Source organism: Boleophthalmus pectinirostris, unplaced genomic scaffold (assembly GCF_026225935.1).
Source record: "Boleophthalmus pectinirostris isolate CB_2022bp ecotype Guang Dong unplaced genomic scaffold, ASM2622593v1 HiC_scaffold_8, whole genome shotgun sequence".
Classification (NCBI taxonomy): domain Eukaryota; kingdom Metazoa; phylum Chordata; class Actinopteri; order Gobiiformes; family Gobiidae; genus Boleophthalmus; species Boleophthalmus pectinirostris.
The window spans coordinates 22,755,994-22,777,605 of record NW_026571515.1 but is presented as its reverse complement, the minus strand read 5'-3'; the positions used below and the strand labels follow the sequence as shown (position 1 = coordinate 22,777,605).

General features: G+C 37.8%; 1 pseudogene; it reads left to right on the top strand.

Annotated features, from left to right (window-relative positions):
* The first annotated feature begins 1,209 nt into the window (after nt 1-1,209).
* LOC110157988 (dynein axonemal heavy chain 12-like) lies at nt 1,210-21,475 on the top strand (annotated as a pseudogene).
* The last annotated feature ends 137 nt before the right edge of the window (nt 21,476-21,612 follow it).

The following is a 21,612-nucleotide window of genomic DNA, read 5'->3' as shown; positions in this document are numbered from 1 at the left end:
TGTTTTTTTTTGGGGGGGGGGGGTAAGATATAATGATATATCTTACCTTTATTTGTGTCTGCTGAAGTCCGAGGTCCAGCTAGCCATGCAAGAAGAACTTGCCAAATCAACCGAACACCACGCCCTGTTTGTTTAATTGGCGGCATTTTCTTAATTCGTGGGAACGATTTAGCTAAAATGTGGGAACGATTTAATCAAAACGTGCGAACGATATATCTAAAACGTGCGAACGATATATCTAAAACGTGCGAGCGATATATCTAAAACGTGCGAACGATTTAGCTAAACTGTGGGAACGAATTATATATTGTGGGAACGAAATAGTAATTTGAGGCCACGATTTAATATCTTTTTTCGCGTACGTCATCGGGCGGGCTCCGTAGGGAGCCGTGTTTTCTCTTTCTCTCACTTTTTTTCTCTTCACGCCGCGTGATTCGTGGTTTGACAGCGGCAGCGGCTAAAAACGAAACTTTGAGAAATTTGCGTGTACGTAGGATTAAAGAAAATAAAAATTAAAAAAAACGAGCATATTTGACTGTAGTTTAGCATAAAATAAATAAGTCCCGGTTTAGTCCTTTTTCAGTCCTGGTTTAGACCTGGTTCAGTCCTGATTCAGTCCTGCTTGCAACAAAACAATCTGAAGAGCCACTTGGGAGCCAAAAGAACCAGCAGCTTTTAGTGAGCCGAGCCAAAAGAGCCGGTTCTCTAAAAAGAACTGGAATACCATCACTAGTGTCTAGAATGTGATGCAAAAATGCCATTAAGCCAACCTACTGTCTGTAAATATGATGTAAAGAGGCAGAATAACAATAAATGTTGCCTAAATAAACCCAATTTAAAATCCACCAGAGCCAAACCTAAGTTTTTTAAACAATTCAACATTTACAGTGAACTTTTACATCACTAAATATATCGGTGATTATATCGGCTATCGGCAGCGCCAACTCCCATTATATCGGTTTCATATCGGCCACAGCAAAATCCATATCGGTCGGGCTCTAGTTTGTAATCCACTTTTTATGGCGTTCTGTCAGCTTTTCCCATTTCTGACCTTTGTGGACGACTATCTTCGGTACTCTAAAAAAATCGCTTTTCCTTCTCTCGGTTAGAACAATTGGCACAAGCCGTAAACTGCACAACACATCGGCATTTCCCTCCAGTCGGTTCACTTCTTGCCCTCCATCTGATTTTGCGCGCTGACAAACGTCGCCCTGTAATGTCACGTGAAACCCAGATATTCAGAATTATTATTTCCATGTAAACTCCAAGGAAAATATTTTAAGTCCAAACAATTTAATCCAGAACAATTAAAAAACATCATGTGAACGTGGCCATTGTGTTCTAACAGTGAGTTTTTTAATCATTTCAATACCAGGTTTAACATTTGTGCGTTTACCTTTTGGATATTTCGTGGCAAAGTACAGTGTGATAAAGAGTAGAGGGGTGTGCAAAAATATTGAAATATCGATATATCGTATCGTTTAATGTGATGACACAGTATCGATATTGTGGGCTGCTCTATCGATATATCACCAAGAGTATTTTTGGTTTATTTTACTAAATGATTTTGTTACAGCTACAGTTTCGTTGTTTGTTTAGTGGAAGGAAACTCGTTTGACATTTTCGCTGTTTTGAGGATTAAAATGTTTGTGTTTCATATGAACTTTGCACAAGAAGTGGTTTAACAAAGATTTTCCATGATTTAGCCTTTATTTTTTACTGAACCGTATCGAATCGAAAGCGCACTGTATCGAGGTTTGTCTCATATCAGTGACTTCTTAACAACACTCGGCCTCAGTCAACAGGGAAACGTGGCTCTTGCCCCGTCTGGGAGTATGACATCATCACATTCTAGAACCTGAAAACCTCCCAGTTCCATCAGGTTCACGGCGCCGATGACATCATACATGTAAAGTTCCATAAAGCCTTGTTACCATGGCAACTCCGGAACTCAAAGCTAAACTTCAGAGCTCTGTGGGCTTTAACTCAAAGCTTTGTTTGGCCTCGGGGAGATTATAGGAGTAGGCAAATCGAAAATCACAAATCGAAAATCACATATCGCTTAACGGAAAAGGCACATTTAGCTGAGCTTGACACAGAGCAAATCGTACAAAGATTTCAAACAGTAGACTTCACAGAGGAGACTTTACAGAGTAGATTTCACAGAGTAGGTCGCACTTTTTATCTGCGTAACAGTAAGTACAGCAACACTTACAAAACAACTCAATTATAAAACAAAAATGGCCAGAAATAACAGAGGAAATATACCCTTGACCTTAAACCATGACCTTAAACTAAAGAACTGTGGTCTTCTTTGAAACATACTGAAGTTCAGGCCTATAATAACAACTACACTAACGTTAACGCTGTGTTTTTTAAATTCTATTTTAGGCATTTTCTTGGGGTTCACATTGTCTACTTATGTCAAACTCTAGGCTTTATTATCATATTAATCCATCAAAATTCACGATAATGTTTGAAATAGTTATATTACCTTATATATTGTTGAGCTACGTCGGCGACAGCTAGTAAGCTAGCAGTAAGCTAGCGGGTTTTTCGTTAACTTCCGGTCATTTCTTCCATCAAAAACTGCCAAACCAGGATAAACAGCGCCATCTATAGACTTTAGAAAAGATTAAATTAAGTTGCAAACACTTCGTTGCATTTCCTTAAATTAGTTCTCCTCTGCTTGCAGTAAAATAGTTTTGTTGATATTAGTAGTAATAATTAGTGATTACTAAAATATATTAGTAATAAAGTCTTTTGATCATTAATTAACTTGGCAATCTAACTTAATGATTTCCTTTGATGTTAATGTTTTTTTGGTAGAAATGGCAACCTCCGGTAGAATTTTGAAAGACAAAGAAGTGGATGGTTTGCCAAAGTTCCCAGTCCTGCCGCCAATTGACACACAAAGGTCGACGCTGTCAAAGAGACATGCATGTTGATTCATCAGAAACTTCAGAAGCGTCGAAAAAAGAAAATGCTAAATGACCAACGTCGATTGTTATTGTAAGTGTTCTGTCAGGTTGGAAACACTTGCAGTTAACTACAATGTTAGCTGGCTAAAGCAGTTGTATTGTATATACTGTCATACAGGGTGTCCAGGGCCACGGCTGCCTATAGACGGTGCTTGGATAACGAACCAGAGAGCTCATCACCAGAGCCACAGTTTCCACCCTCTGTAAGAAATACACAGTTAGACACTGTCTACATAAAATATTATTTATTTCAAGCATCCATCTAACACAGTGTTTTCAAATTTATCACAGATGATCAGTGAAGACCAGATGGAACGGGTTGGTTTACAGGTTTATGCCATTAACAGAGAAATGCTTATGTTTGAGAAATAACATTTGCTTCTCCTATTTTCAGATGAATTATGCATTTTTAAAGAAACGTGTGGAAAGTGGTCCATTTACTCCAATACAACAAGAATGGCTGCACTCCATCACTGGCCGACTCCTGCCTGAACTTAAAAATACTCCAAGAACACAGGCACTGTTACAGGAGCTCTGCACAGAAGTGAGCGAGGACTTCCGTAATGCAATTGTCAAACATACAGGTATTTTTTTATATTTAGTGTCTTTACTCTTAAGTGTGTGTTTGCTACTAATAGAATTGGTTACTTTAATGTATTTTGCTTTTGCATCAGTGGGCTCAATTTTAAAAGAACCACACAAACAGAATACTGAGAAACAGGAAGTTACTTCACTTGAGTAAGTTACACAATAAATGTATCAACCTAGACAACATATTGTAAATATTTTGTCTTGTGCAATAGAATTTTGGATTTCTCACAACCCCGGCACGAAAGCTTTGTCCAAAGCCACAGGAAGATCAAAGCAAATTTGCACATTCTTCATCCAGTGATGCAGATAATACTGGACATCAGTTACACCACATTTTCTCCAATAGTCTTAGCTGATCTTTCAGATTACAGGTAATAAAATGCACTGGGCATAATAACAATGTAATAATGTAATAATAGCATGATTTATTATGTCTAAATTCAGAGTTTCAGGGCCTGTTGACTGTAAAAGTTTACACAATAAAATGGCATTGGAGTGCAAGAGAACAGAAGAGCACATAATGAACACTTGGTTTCCGAAAATTATTCATCTGCTAACCCTAAGAGATACAGTAAAGGGTATTAAAGAAGAGAAGTTGGACTCTTTTTACAACTGTGCATCCACTCTTATGTCCAATCTGGTGAGATTACTGTGTCATTTTTTTATGGTTAAGATCAAATACTTGGATATACAGCACATATACTATTTCTTACATTCAAATTTGTTTATAATATTTTACAGCTTAAGTCCCTGCTTCATAAAAGTGTAGCACAATATGCTAGTCTTTTTGATGAAAAGAATCAGCACAGCCTGCCTTTGTTCAGAATGTCTCTGACATTTGATGATGAAAAGATGGAGATTTACCCAACCTTACAAGATCTAGGGGGAGCCATTTTTGGGATTCTTAATTCAATAACAAGTACACTGCAGGTAAGTGTGGCTCAGACTTCAGGCTCAGAATTAGTTTGAAGAGTTATGTCAAACATTTGTTGTTTATATTTCTAAAGAAAGTACCGACTGTCCAATCATGGCTGGCTCAGTCAACATCTTCATTTGTGGACGCTAAAGTGGCTGATCATATATGGGGTAGTGCTAATGCCATACTGAAGACAGCGGTTGAAAAAAATTTAGAGGAACCCGACAAACATTTCCAGAGTTATGGTAATATAATATTATACAAATTATGTCTTTTTGACAGTATATAAGATTACAATAATTATTTTACACAAAATAATATTTGTTTACCTTTACAGTTGAAAAATATGCATGGCTTGTTAATGGAACTGCACAAACTCAAGTGAAGTTGTTCATGGAGGAGGAGCATTCTTTTGAAGAATATACTCAGGTACTTACTTAAAAATAAGGTAGACTTTACAATAGCTATTATAAATATATATATATTAAAAACCCGGTCTGATATTTTAAGAAAGTGGAGGAGTTCCATCGTTTGTCCAAAGAGATTATCGACCTTCCAGCCAAAGCCCACTTCACAATGGTCCATCTGGATTGTGAAGAACTAAAGCAGGGACTAGCCAACAAAGCTAAACACTTTGCTGAAGAACTCATCAAGAAACTAGTTAACAATCACAGAGTGCTTAATGTGGAGTAAGTGGTTTAAGTATCAATTTATTACATAAATTACTATACAATTGGATCCATATGTAATTTATATCACGTTTTCTGTGTGTTTGAAGGATTTGTTCAGAATTTGAAACAATCAAGGAGAATGCTCAGAAAGTACCAGAAAGCACAGAAAAGATGGTTGAAATGATTGAATACATCAACTTTACCAAAACAAAACAACAGGTCTCTCACAACTCCAGAAGAAAATATCTGTGAGTAGGCCTACAGTGCTTAGGCTTTAACTAATGATTTATTTTCCTTCATATAACAGTTTGTGTATAATGCTTCTGTACCAGGAATCCCTTAAAAAATTACTGTACCTTGTGGATGTCCACATATTTGAGCCTGATGATCTGAAGCTTCACAAAACTGTATTTCTGTGGCCACAAAACATCATGCAGGCATTTGAACTAAGTAAGTGATGAGGTAATCCTCTTCTCTCTCTCCGTATGCTGTAAAATAATTGTTTCTTGTAATATAATACAGAGTTGTTGTTTTTTTCTAGGTGATAGAGAAAGCTAAGTATAAAGGAAAACATGAGCTGATTGCCACAAGAGAAAAACTAATGGTAGAGTTGACTAAATTAGCCCACAGAATTCTTGATTTCCCAGAATGCTCAGAGCTAGACCTGATTCCACAGGTAAAAAATACAATTTCATGTAACCAAATATGGTTATGAATATTATGTTTTCTAGGCCTTATATAAAATTTGTCCTAAAACTGGTCTTGTTGCAGTATGTGGCAGATATTAGGATTGTTCAGAAACTGATCCGGGAGGCAGAGGAAACTGTAGAATACATCAATAAAGAAGAAAAAGTTTACGACATGGCGCAAACCAGTTACCCAGAAGTAGCTGCAATTAAAGAGAGCATTGAACCTTACCAGAAACTCTTTGGGCTTGTGCTGGAGTGGCAGCACACAGAAAAAAAGTATGATTTACTGTATGGTTCCTTTTAGTTTATTTATTGTGGTAACAAATATGTGGCATTAATAGTGTCTCTGTTTAGATGGATGGATGGATCTTTCCAGGGCCTGAATGGAGAGAGCATGGAAGTGGAAGTTGATGAATTCTTCAGGAACGTTTTCAAGATGTTAAAGTTTTTCCAACAGAGACAGAGTAAAGCTGGGCAAGAGGGTGCAGAAGATTCAAGCAAAACTGAGAGTCCCACTGCAACTTTGTGCAGTACTGTGTTACAAGAGATCAAAGAGTTTAAGGTAGTAGAAGTAGTAAAAATACTTTAAATGCGTGTTGAAGAACTAAACAATGCATCTTGTATTGTAGGAGCATGTTCCTCTTGTGTCCATTCTCTGTAATCCGGGCATCAGACAACGCCACTGGGACCAAATGTCAAAAATAGTAGGATATGATATTACCCCAGACTCTGGCACTACACTAAGAAAAATCCTAAAACAAAACCTCACTCCTTACCTAGACAAGTTCGAGTCTGTCAGTGCAGCTGCTAGTAAAGTAAGTATATTACACATTGCAGTTACATTTTGAGCTTTTCACCCTAATCATGTTTTCTTTATCGCTGCAGGAATTTTCTTTTGAGAAAGCCATGAAGACTATGGTGACCATATGGGATGATGTTGCTTTCCACCATCAGCCTCACAGAGAGACTGGCGTATCTATTCTAATATCACTGGACGAGATTCAAACTATGCTGGATGACCAAATAGTTAAGACTCAGACAATGAGGGGCTCACCATTTATTAAGCCATTTGAACATGAAATCAAGGCAGGTTACTGATATTTTACAAAAACATGTCGGGCTTACTTCACATTAATTGATTTTCTTTTTTTATACAGAGTTGGGAAGATCGTTTGCTTCGTATCCAAGGAACCATTGATGAGTGGGTAAAAGTGCAGACTCAATGGCTTTACCTGGAACCCATTTTCTCCTCTCAGGACATCATGCATCAGATTCCAGAGGAGGGACGTCTTTTCCAAACTGTTGATAAAATCTGGAGAGAGGTCATGAGACACTGTGTCAAGGACCCTAAGGCATGCATTATATTAAATGTTGTATTAGTCTTATGGCTATAACATAAGCCTTTATATGTTAGTAGATAATATGCTCTGCTTGCTTTAAAGATCCTACCAGCAACATCACTGCCTGATTTACTTGAAAAGCTACAGGAATCCAATAACTTACTGGACACAATTATGAAAGGTCTAAATGCATATCTTGAAAAGAAGCGCCTTTTCTTTCCAAGGTAAGATGATGAATGCGCTTTATACATACGAAGAGAAAAATTTACACAATACTAATACAGTTATAATTTCTGTCATCAGGTTCTTTTTCTTGTCAAATGATGAAATGTTAGAGATTTTGTCAGAGACCAAGGATCCCTTGCGAGTTCAGCCACACCTTAAAAAGTGTTTTGAGGGTATCTCTAAACTGGACTTCTTACCCAATTTGGATATCCAGGTGCACATTATGCTCTATTTTATTTTATCACTAAAATTACAACATAATAATAATCATTCTCTCCTGTAGGCCATGTATAGCAGTGAAGGGGAGCGTGTTGCCCTTGTCCAGAACATTTCCACAGTAGAGGCCAAAGGGGCAGTGGAGAAGTGGCTGGTGCAGGTGGAGGATGTGATGCTGCGCAGTGTTAATGATGTGATTGCTCGTTCGAGAGAAGTTAGTGAATTCATGTCCAATATTATTAAGATCTTGTGTGTATCATTTAACTGTGTGATTATGTCCTTTTCAGGCCTATGCTGAAACCACCCGCAGCCAGTGGGTGAGGGAGTGGCCTGGACAGGTGGTGCTTTGTACTTCACAAATCTTTTGGACATTGGAAGTACATGAAGCTATTAGAGCAGGGGTTAGTTTAAAATTAGTTTAGTTAAGATTTCAAGATTCTGAAAATGGTATGGAACAGTTTTTAAATTCCTTTTTGTCTAGGTTTTGAAAAAGTACTATGAGCAGCTCCAAAGTCAGTTGAATGACATTGTGGAGCTTGTGAGAGGAAAACTGGCCAAACAAACTCGAACCACTTTGGGAGCACTGGTCACAATAGATGTACATGCCAGAGATGTCATCATGGAGCTCATTGAGAAAGGTATCCTATCACAGACCACTTTCATTTTAACAATTTCGTTGCTCTATACACTATTTTTAAATATCTATCCAACTACAATCAGGTGTATCAAAAGATACAGACTTCCAGTGGCTGGCCCAGCTCCGGTACTACTGGACCAACGACAATGTGCATGTTAGAATTATCAACTGTGATGTCAAGTATGCTTATGAATATCTTGGCAACTCTCCACGTTTAGTCATCACTCCACTGACAGACAGATGTTACCGAACTCTGGTAAGTAAAAAAAAAAAAACTTAGTGGTGTAATATATCATGATTTCTTAAACTGTTTCTGTTTTTTAGATTGGGGCTTTCTACCTAAACCTGGGTGGTGCTCCTGAGGGTCCAGCAGGAACAGGGAAAACTGAAACCACAAAGGATTTGGCCAAAGCACTTGCTGTTCAGTGTGTTGTGTTTAACTGTTCAGATGGGTTGGATTATCTTGCAATGGGCAAGGTTAGAATTTGTGTTACATTATGTTAAACCTACATGCATGTGGTTAACTCATTTGATAACATTTCCTCTTACAGTTTTTCAAAGGTCTGGCATCTTCAGGTGCATGGGCGTGTTTTGATGAGTTCAATCGAATTGAACTGGAGGTGCTTTCTGTCGTGGCTCAACAAGTGCTGTGTATTCAGAGAGCCATTGAGCAGAAGCTGGAGTACTTTGATTTTGAAGGAACAACACTCAAACTTAATCCCAACTGCTTTGTGTCCATCACCATGAACCCAGGCTATGCAGGGCGATCGGAACTACCTGACAATCTTAAGGTAAACTAAACACTTTTTTGTTATGTTGCTGTATTTGCTATATTTTCCTTTTTAACCTGACAGTAAAAATTTTCTTTCCCAGGTTTTATTTCGAACTGTTGCCATGATGGTCCCAAACTATGCTTTGATTGCTGAGATCTCGCTGTATTCGTACGGCTTTCTGAATGCCAAACCATTGTCAGTGAAGATAGTAATGACCTACAGACTGTGCTCAGAGCAGCTTTCCTCCCAGTTTCACTACGACTATGGCATGAGGGCCGTAAAAGCTGTACTTGTGGCAGCTGGAAATCTCAAACTGAAGTATCCAGAAGAGAATGAGGATATACTGGTATGAACTATAAACTTTCACTGACAATGTGTTTTTGAGCATTTTGTAATATATTATTTTATTTTATTCCTATAGCTCCTGAGATCTATAAAAGATGTTAATGAGCCTAAATTTCTGTCTCATGATATTCCTCTATTCAATGGGATTACCAGCGATTTGTTTCCTGGAATCTCCCTTCCTAAAGCTGACTATCAGGTATGAATCTAGTTTATTTACTAAGCTTCTTTACTTTATACTTTATATATACAATAATAAACTTATTTGATCTTTTTTGTAGTTGTTTTATAAAGCTGCTGAAGAGTGCTGCAAAAGCCACAATGTCCAACCTACTCAAGTATTTTTTAGAGAAGATGATTCAGACATATGAGATGATGATTGTGAGACATGGGTATGTTTATTTTCTGTTAAATATTAAAATGATATACTTTACCACAACATTAACCTTACATGTATGTATCTATCTCTGCCAGTTTCATGTTGGTTGGAGAATCTTTTGCGGGAAAGACCAAAGTTCTACATGTTCTAGCAGACACACTGACTCTGATGAATGAACAGGGTCAAGAGGAGGAGAAGGTCATTTACAGGACACTGAACCCTAAGTCCATCACTATGGGGCAGCTCTTCGGGCAGTTTGATTTGGTTTCCCATGAGGTACATCAGTGTCTATATGTAACTGCTACTGACTGTGAAAAATGTCCTTATGCAGTACAATTTTATTTTTTTTAAGTGGACAGATGGTATTGTGGCTAACACGTTTAGGGAATTTGCATCAGCTGAGACACCAGAACGTAAATGGGTAGTGTTTGATGGACCCATAGATACTCTGTGGATTGAGAGCATGAACACAGTACTTGATGATAACAAAAAGGTAATGAAAAAATGGCTTCATTTGTATGTCATGTACACTTAAAATTTTTTATTTGACCCTGACAGCTGTGTCTGATGAGTGGTGAGATTATTCAGATGTCCAATCAGATGAGCCTTATCTTTGAGGCTATGGATCTTTCACAAGCTTCTGTAAGTTACCAGATACTAGTACATAAGCATGCAAATGTTATCTTAGTGTATAAGCATGTAAATGTAGTTACTGTTTTTGTTCTGCAGCCTGCTACAGTCAGTAGATGTGGTATGATCTATATGGAGCCATCTCAGTTAGGCTGGGAGCCTTTAGTTCTTTCTTGGTTCAATACTCTTCCAGAGGATTTACAAAGTCCAGTGAGCAGGACCCTTTTGTTAGAACTATTTCACTGGCTTTTACCCCCTGCCCTGAGAATGCTGCGCAAATACTGCAAGGTAGCCTAAACCTCAGATGAAAATGAATAAAATTATATTTACACATACAATTAAGAATATCAGTATTGTAAATATGCATTTTTTTCTACAGGAAGTTGTCCCGACTAGTGACAGTAACACTGTGACCTCACTGTGTCGTCTGTTTGAAATGCTGCTATCTGAACCTGTCAAGACACACCCTGAAGACAAAATCCTTCATGTTTGGATTAAGGTAAATTGAGAGAGCAACCTTTTATCACTTTGATTCCAGTTGTTTTTAAATTCTCTATTCTCTTTTTTCTTCTACAGGCTGCCTTTGCCTTCTCTCTAGTGTGGTCAGTAGGGGGCAGTTGTGATGCACAGAGCCGGGGGAAGTTTAATGAGTTCTTTAGAACCACTTTAACAGGAAAGACAGACAAAAACCCTATTCCTGAGGCCATTGGGAAATGGGAATGTCCACTAGATGAAAAAGGTTTAGTTTACGACTACTTTTATGAGGTACTACTGTGTTATTACTTACAATTACACAATTACCTCAATTACTGCAATGAATAATGCTAATGAATATTTTTTGCACAGTTTAAAGGTAAAGGTCGCTGGATTCATTGGAATGACGGCATCAAGAATGTCAACTTAGGGGGCAAAAATACCAAAGTGCAAGAGATAATTGTTCCCACAATTGACACGGTCCGTCGTTATACATACCTTATGGACCTATGCATCACATATGGAGTGTAAGCATTTTTACAAGCACTGCGTACCATTTCTCAAATTGACATACAGCATCATATTTTGAAGGTTTAAGTAGAAATTACATGCTTTTATTTACTTTGTGTATTTTCTGTTCAGGCCTAGTTTGTTTGTTGGCCCCACTGGCACTGGGAAGTCTGTGTATATCAAGGACAAACTATTGAACAATTTAGACAAAGATCTCTATCTACCCTTTTTCATCAACTTTTCAGCACGCACAAGTGCCAATCAGACACAAGTAAGCTATTAGGATTATATTCAATTTTTATTTAGATTTCAAAATGTAAAATGTGTACTTGTTTTGTGTAGAATATCATCATGTCCAGATTAAATAAGCGAAGACAGGGAGTCTATGGGCCCCCAATTGGAAAGAAGTGCATAATATTTGTCGATGATGTGAATATGCCAGCGCTGGAACAGTTTGGAGCACAACCACCAGTGGAACTTCTCAGACAGTTCATGGACCATGGAAACTGGTACAATATTTGCTTTAAATTCTGAAGTGATTATTTTTATTTATATCTATATTTTTTTGCAGGTATGATCTCAAGGACACATCCAGAATCTGCCTAGTAGACGTTCAATTTATCTCTGCAATGGGTCCCCCTGGTGGAGGAAGAAATGCTGTTACATCTCGCTTCCTGAGACACTTTAACATCTGCAGTATTAATGCCTTCAGTGATGATACAATGGTTCGCATATTCTCCAACATAATGTCCTTTTATCTAAAAAACAATGAGTTTACCCCTGAATATTTCACCATTGGCAATCAAATTGTCACAGCCACCATGGAGGTAAATTTAGTAAAATCAATAATGTTACATAGTTTTGCTACATTCATTTTTTTTTTTAAATTATGTGGTTTGGGCTTCACAGGTTTACAAGAAGGCCATGGAGTACTTGCTTCCTACTCCAGCCAAATCACATTACACTTTTAACCTGCGTGACTTCTCTCGAGTGATCCAAGGCTGTCTACTCCTGAAGAAACAGTCGCTTAAAAGCAAACAAACTATGATCCGCTTGTTTGTTCACGAGGTTTTCCGAGTCTACTACGACCGCTTGGTGGATGACAGTGACCGCACCTGGCTTTACCGGCTAATGAGCAACATTCTTCACGATAACTTCAAAGAATCATTTGATCAAGTCTTTGAACATCTAAAAACGGGCAAGCAAGTAAGTTAAAAGATGTGTTCCACCTTAGTGTGTTGTTTTTTCTAGGTGAATTAATTAATGAATTTTTAAGCTTGTGGAAGAGGACATGCGTAATCTTTTATTTGGTGACTACATGACCCCTGACTTGGAAGATGAGGACCGTCTGTATGCTGAAGTGCCATCAGTGGACAAATTTGCTAAAGTGGTGGAGTCCTGTCTGGTAGAATACAACCAGATGAACAAGAGCCGCATGAACCTTGTTATATTTCTGTAAGATTTTTATATACTCTAGTGTTATTTTTGGAATGCATATCAAAAGCTTTACAGCTGAATATGTTGTTTTGTCATATAGTTATGTTTTAGAGCACCTGTCTCGGATTAGTCGTGTGTTAAAGCAACCTGGTGGGAATGCTCTGCTGGTGGGTTTGGGAGGCAGTGGTCGACAGTCCATAACCCGTCTAGCCACTTTTATGGCCCACATGACCATGTTTCAGCCTGAAATCTCCAAGAGCTACGGCTTGACCGAGTGGAGGGATGATATCAAGGTGAGCGTTGTATAAACATCTTTACAGATGTGTTACCTTTGTAGTTACACTGTCTCTGAATTTGTTATAGATGCTGATGAAAAATGCTGGGGTGAAAGGTCAGAAGACTGTGTTTCTCCTCACGGATACTCAAATCAAAGATGAAGCATTTCTTGAGGATGTGGACAGTGTCCTGAACACCGGAGAGGTTCCTAATCTCTTTGCTGTAGATGAAAAGCAAGAGATAATAGAGGTAAACTATACTACAATTAACTACTTAAATGATTTTCAGTATTTTTTCTTATTTTGTTATTTTTTTCCATAGGCCATACGCCCTATTGCTCAGGCTGGTAACAAGAATGTGGAGCTGAGTCCTTTGACTCTGTTTGCCTTTTTTATTGCACGCTGCAGAGAAAACCTGCACATTGTGGTGGCCTTCAGTCCAATTGGAAATGCATTTAGAAACAGATTGCGACAGTTTCCATCTCTCATTAACTGCTGCACTATTGACTGGTTTCAGGTAAAAGATTTGTATCTCAAAACATATGTGTAAAATTGTAATGCATCATATAGTCAAGATGAAATGTCATTGTCATTTTCTTGTATATTAGCCATGGCCAGAAGAAGCTCTTGAGAGAGTAGCTATTTCATTCCTGAAGACACTAGAAATGACTGAAATAGAGCGACATGAGGTTATACCAATATGTAAAACATTCCACACTTCTCTAAAGCAGCTCTCTGATAGGTATGGCCTGGGGATTTTACATGCATTCATTTAGTCTTATTTACTAAACAAACTACTACTTGTTGCAGATTTCTGTCAGAACTTGGCCGTTATAACTATGTGACTCCTACATCCTATTTGGAGCTCATGGCAGCTTTTCGGCTGCTACTTACTGAAAAAAGAGACATTGTTATGAAGGCAAAGCGACGTTATACTAATGGCTTGGATAAACTAGCTTTTGCTGAATCTCAGGTACTGTATATTCTACAATATTGCAGTATTATATCTTCTCTGTTTTATTTGTACAAGTTGGAATTTAATGAATGTGGCCAAGAAACTGCTCCAGTTTCAATATAAATGTTCTGCTCTGTGTGTTGAGCATTTTTAAGTACTTTGGCACAATTGTGGGTAGTCATTTTCCAAATGAGCACAGTATAGAAGGTGTGTACAAAAGAATCTTCTCACCGTCTGACTGTACCATTTGAGGAAGCTTGGTAATGTGAAAGTCAGTAAACAAAACCCTTACATTACCTTCTGTTAAATTGGCCCTAGGCATTCATTTTTACAGCAAGTAATTCAGCCACTATAACCCCAATAACATCACACTGCATTGTGATACAGACCTAAAATGAATGTTCTAAGCCTCATTTGAGATGTGATTTGGCCTTCGATGAAAAAAAGTTTGGACACCTCTGCACTAGTGGATAGTGTGCTAACTTTTGGCATCACTGCATGGCACAATCAGATTCCCTGTAGAGTAAAAAAACAAAATGAACTGAACAATATTGTCTTAATGGGCAGCATAAATGTGGGGAGACCTCAGAAACAGCTGTTTCAACTGTAAAGAACGAGGACACTTAATAAAGCCACCATGTAATTTCACGCCCCTACAACCCTCTCAACACACTCTATTCTATATACCTTAGGTGGGAGAAATGAAGCAGGAACTGATAGACCTACAGCCCAAACTGGAACAAGCCAAAATTGACAATACAAAAATGATGAAGGTGGGCATAATTGTTTTTGATCTCACATGCTGTAAATCTTCAATAAAGCATAGGAATCCAACTGACAACTGAATCTACCTTTTTGTATTTCAGGTTATTGAAGTTGAGTCAGAAGAAGTGGAAGCTAAGAGTAAAACCTGTTCGTGTTGATGAAGAAGCAGCGACTGTAAAAGCAAATGAGGCCCAAGCTTTAAAGAATGAGTGTGAGAGTGATTTGGCTGAAGCCATCCCTGCCCTAGAGACTGCTCTTGCAGCCTTAGATACTTTGAAGGTTGGTATTTCCTCCTTTAATCTATATTATGTGTCCCATGTAGCCATAGAAACTTTTGTGCTTTGACCTTCCAGTAAATTAAACTGCTTCCATGTTTCAGCCTTCTGATGTCACTATTGTGAAGTCAATGAAAAACCCACCATCAGGAGTGAAGCTTGTGATGGCTGCTGTGTGTGTAATGAAGGATATAAAACCAGATAAAGTCCCTGACCCCACTGGAACTGGTAAAAAGGTATGTTCTTTACATTTTTATCATATTTTAGTTATTGTCAACAATATGCTCATAAGTGTGTGTAATATTTTATAGATTTTTGACTACTGGGGACCAAGCAAGAAGCTACTGGGTGATATGAATTTTTTACGAGATCTAAAAGAGTACGACAAGGACAATATTCCTGTATGTTCTCAACGTGTGTACTATTCAATCTTTGTGTTTTGATGCTTGATAAATAAATATGAACTATATTTCCTCTGCCTCTGTAGGCAGCTGTGATGCAAAAGATTCGCACCGAGTACATGACTAATCCCGAATTCGACCCCAGTATAGTGGCGAAGGCATCTTCAGCAGCAGAGGGCCTTTGTAAATGGATAAAAGCAATGGAAGAGTATGACAGAGTGGCTAAGGTCTGGTGTGGCTCATGTCCTATCTTAAGTCATTGGTTTTAGTCTAAAATAGAAATTGTGTGTGCCTATAGGTTGTAGCCCCAAAGAAAGCCAATCTGGCAGTAGCCCAAGAGTCTCTTGCAACCACTATGGCCCTGTTGGACCGAAAGAGAGCTGAGCTCAAAGAGGTTGAGGATCGTTTGGCTGCTCTTCAAAAAACATTTGAAGAAAAGACAGAAGAAAAGGCACAATTAGAGTTCCAGGTAGATTTGTGTGCAAGGAAACTGGAGAGAGCTGAAAAGCTTATTGGTGGTCTTGGAGGAGAGAAGACAAGGTAAAGAAAGAGCAACATTTGTTTATGCTTATGTTAATGGTTTTATCTACTTTAAACTTGTTCTCAAGTTTACATTTATGTATGTTTTAGGTGGCGTAAAGCGGCAGATGACCTGCAGAGCACCTATGACAACCTGACTGGGGATGTCCTCATTTCGGCCGGTGTCATTGCTTATCTGGGAGCCTTTACAGCAGGCTTCAGACAGCACTGTACAAAAGAGTGGACTAACCTCTGCAAAGTATGTAATTACTAAAAATAATTAACAAAAAAGCCTCATTAGTAAGTTCTATTTATGTTTAAATATTTTTTGCAGTCAAGAAATATTCCCTCATCTAATGAGTTTTCCCTCAGTAAAACTCTGGGAGATCCAATTAAGATCAGGGCTTGGAATTTTGCAGGCCTTCCCAATGACAGTTTTTCAATTGACAATGGAGTTATTGTCAGTAATTCAAGAAGATGGTAAGTGTTTACACTATAATAAGTATAAATATTTGTAAATAACATCTAATATGTGTATGTTATTGTAGGCCTTTAATGATTGATCCTCAAGGCCAAGCAAACAAGTGGGTGAAGAATTCAGAAAAGGACAACAACCTGAGTGTCATAAAGCTGACAGATGCAGATTATATGAGAACATTGGAAAATTGCATCCAGTTCGGCACACCACTCCTGCTTGAAAATGTGGGAGAAGACCTTGACCCTTCGTTGGAACCACTGCTCCTCAAGCAGACATTCAAACAAGGTGATGCAAATATAGCTAAGTAGACTGATCTTATTTACATATGTTATATTAATTTGTAGTCTTGTACTGTTCTAGGAGGTGTTGACTATATCAGACTTGGAGAGAGTGTGATTGAGTACTCTTCTGATTTCCGTTTCTACATCACTACTAAACTAAGAAACCCACACTATCTGCCCGAACTATCCACCAAAGTGTCTCTGCTTAATTTCATGATAACCCCTGAAGGCTTAGAGGACCAGCTTTTGGGGATTGTAGTTGCCAAGGAAAGGTAGTGTTCAAACTCATAATGCTATATAGCAAATTTATATGTCTGTCAGAGTTTGCAGAGAATTGCTTGTGCTCCATTTGCTCCACAGACCAGAGCTGGAGGAGGAAAGAAATGCCTTAATCTTACAGTCAGCAGCCAATAAAAGACAGCTGAAGGAAACTGAAGACAAAATACTGGAAACATTACAATCCTCAAAGGGGAATATTCTGGAAGATGAGTCTGCAATTCAGATTTTAGATTCTGCTAAGATTTTGTCAAACGAGATAACAAAGAAACAGCAGGTCTGTAAACAAAAAGGTTACAAACAATAACATAAAACATGAAAACTAACATTCTGAAATTGTGTTTCAGATTGCAGAGAAAACAGAGGTCAAAATAGCAGAATCTAGAGAAGGCTATAGACCAATAGCAAAGCATTCATCTACACTGTTCTTCAGTATTGCTGACCTGAGCAATATAGACCCCATGTACCAGTATTCTCTCAGCTGGTTTGTCAACCTATACATTAATTCTATCCAAGACAGGTAAGTATTTGCCAACAGAAACGTGAAAATAGATTAACCCTTTACATTTTTTTACATGATTTATGCATAAATGACTCATATTATCTATTTAATTATCTTATTTTTATCAGCAATAAGTCAAAGATACTGGAGAGGCGTCTTCAGTACCTCATTGATCACTTCACCTACAATTTATACTCCAATGTATGCCGCTCATTATTTGAGAAAGACAAACTTCTTTTTTTCATTCCTCCTCTGTTGTAACATACAATTGTAAGTATATTAAAACACCAATTTTAATATTCAAATTAATATTTAAATTACAAATATAGATCTTGATACCTTTTGTGTACAGGGCAAAGAATGAGATTGAATACTCCCAGTTTATGTTTTTGCTGACTGGAGGAGTAGGCCTACAAAACACCATTCCCAACCCTGACCCCTCTTGGCTTCAGGACAAGAACTGGGATGAGATCTGCAGAGCCAATGAACTCCCGGGCTTACAGGGCATAAAGTAAGTTGAGCCTAAACTTTTACATTTTCTGCATTTTTCTCCTTTTTTAAGTTATACTTGGGTTAATTACAATCTTATGCATACAGAAATGATTTTATCAAAAACCCTGGGGAATTCAAGGTGATATATGATAGCAAAGATCCAGCAAACACTCCTCTACCTGCACCCTGGTGTGAAAAACTCAATGAGCTTCAGAAGATAATCATAATTCGCTGTCTACGACCTGATAAGATGGTACCAGCTATTACCAAATATCTGACTGACAAACTGGGGAAGACATTTGTCCAACCACCTCCTTTTGACCTAAGTAAAAGTTATGAAGACTCTAACGCCACCATTCCACTTGTATTTGTTCTGTGTCCTGGAGCGGATCCTATGGCCAGTAAGTATTTTTCTTTGTATACATGTTTCAACTTATGCTGCATATTTTCGTTTCATTAAGTACTACTTTATATGACATCTGTTGTTAGTTGTCATCTAAAAAAATATTCTTTCCAAAGGTTTGCTCAAATTTGCCACTGACAAGAACATGGCGGCTACAAAGTTCCAGTCTATATCTTTGGGACAAGGCCAAGGTCCCATTGCTGCAAAAATGATTGCGACAGCTATGCAGGACGGGTCGTGGGTGTGTCTGCAAAACTGTCATTTGGCCATTTCCTGGATGTCCACTCTAGAGAAAATCTGTGAAGACCTAAGCCCAGAAACATGCCATCCTGACTTTAGACTTTGGCTTACAAGCTACCCATCTGCAAAGGTGCAATACTAGCCTATTTTATTTGGTAAAATGTAATTTGATAATCCTAATATAAAGCAATGTGGTTTGTCTCCCTTTAGTTTCCAGTGACAATTCTACAAAATGGTGTTAAAATGACAAATGAGCCTCCTACTGGTCTTCGACAAAATCTTCTCCAGTCTTATCTGTCTGATCCGATATCTGATCCAAACTTCTTCAGCAGTTGTCCCAATAAAGAGATGGTAAGAAGATTATAGATACCCATTTACAAAAGGTTACTACACAATTTCTGTATTGATGATAAACATTTAAATTTTATCTTTCAGATCTGGGAGAAGCTCTTGTATGGACTATGTTTCTTCCATGCTCTTGTTCAGGAGAGAAAACAATTTGGTCCACTAGGTTGGAATATTCCATATGGTTTTAATGAGTCTGATCTGCGCATAAGCATCAGACAGCTCCAGGTATTGTTATTTGTATTATTTATTGTATATTTTACAGTATAGTAATGATGAAATAAAGAAAAAAAATGGTGTTAAAGTTTTACTCTTTTCTCTTTTTAGCTGTTTGTTAATGAATACGATGAGGTGCCATTTGAAGCTATAACGTATTTGACTGGAGAGTGTAACTATGGAGGCAGGGTGACTGATGACTGGGACAGACGACTGCTGTTGACCATTTTAGCTGATTTTTACAACACCAACGTCATCAAGAAACCTCACTATGCCTTCTCACCCAGTGGAGATTACTGTGCACCACCTAAGTCTGCATATGAAGGATATATAGAATTCATCAAGGTAAAATAATAATGAAAAGAATGCAATGTGGAAATTATGTTGGTAAAATGTGTCTGTGTCATGTTTTAAAGGAACTACCATTCACCCAGCACCCAGAGGTTTTTGGGATGCATGAAAATGTAGATGTTTCCAAAGATCTTCAACAAACAAAACTGTTATTTGATTCACTGCTACTTACTCAAGGAGGAGGGATAGGTGGAAGCAGCTCTGGGAGTGACAGCACGCTTTATGACATAGCCAATAATATTCTCACCAAGGTACACATAAAATTGAAGTGCATAAAATTATACTCGTATTACTACTGTTCAAGGCCCATCATGTATGTTTATTTCTAGCTGCCAAAGAATTTTGACATAGAAACAGCTCTTTTGAAATTCCCTGTTCGCTATGAGGAGAGTATGAACACTGTGTTGGTTCAGGAGATGGAGCGTTACAACACGTAAGCCCCATAACTTTTACAAACGTTTACAAAAAGTCTTTTTGATCTCAACCCATTGTTCTGCTTTGTTAGGTTGTGCACTACAATCCGTGTTAGCATCCAGAACCTGCTCAAAGCCATCAAGGGGTTAGTGGTGATGGATGCTGAGCTGGAGGCGGTGGCTGGCAGTTTAATAGTGGGGAAAGTGCCAGAAAGGTGGGCCAAGCGCTCTTATCCCAGTCTCAAACCCTTGGGCAGCTACATAAATGACTTTCTTGCAAGGCTGAAGTTTTTGCAAGTAAGATTTTTTATTTTTTTTGTTACAAAGAAATTTAACTGTTTATTGGAAGTTAATTAAAAACATTGAATCTTTTGTTACAGAAGTGGCATGACACAAATAAGCCTAATGTATTTTGGCTGTCTGGATTCTTCTTTACTCAAGCTTTTCTCACTGGTGCAATGCAGAACTATGCAAGAAAGTATCACATTCCTATTGACTTACTAGGGTTTGATTTTGAGGTGATTATTTTTTGTTTGTTATGCATTTTATTATTCAGGCTTTAAAAATATGTATTCATGTTTTTTTTTCTTTCACATTTTGGCTAAAGGTTCTTCCCATTGATGCATCAGAAACATCACCTGAGGATGGTGTCTACATTCATGGACTGTTTTTGGATGGAGCTCGATGGGACAGAGATAGGTAAGACAACTAGACAATGGAACATTCTCATTCTTATAAACTGTTCCCGCTAAAATCTGACTGTTGTTGTTGTTGTTTGTAACAGTAATGTTCTGGCTGAACAATACCCCAAAGTCCTTTTTGAATTTGATGCCAATTATCTGGATCAAACCAAGTAAGTCAATTTTAAATCATTTCAGCCCACAGTCAAAAAAAAGTAAAAAAAAAAAAAAATGTGTGTGCTGAATTGTATTAAACTGAAAATATGTTATGCATCTCTATGCTTTAATATATATATATTTTTTTTTTTACCTTTGTAGCTCAGAAGAAGGACATCCTTCAGTCTCAAAAGCTGTACATTTGTCCACTGTATAAAACCAGTGAGAGGAAAGGCACTCTATCGACCACAGGCCACTCCACTAACTTTGTCATTACTATGATGTTACCAACAAGCAGGAGGCCTCAGCACTGGGTCAAACGTGGAGTAGCCATGCTCTGTCAGCTTGATGATTAAGATACAAGCCCTTGTATCTTACATTTAATTATATATTCTTGGAGTATGCAAAATAAAAGTTGACTTATTCTGAGTATGCATAATGTCCTGAAAATACTTACCTGTCATCCAAACCGCGTGGACCTATTACCCTCGATACTTCCTTATGAAATACTGTAGCAATAATAGACGTACAGTTACTCCATATGGCCACTAGGGGGTGTTGTAACCTTATTACAGTTTGAGTAAATTTGATTTGAGCTGACACCTCATACAATACTTTTTTTCCCCTACAAAATGCATTTTTTGTTGACATTACAAATTTTTTAAATAAATGTAGATCATTGCAAATCAAATTAAATTCAAGTTTTTATATGTCTAAAGTATTTCAGATATGTGTTTTTTATTGTTTCATAACCTTAACGAAATTATGCTACTGCAAA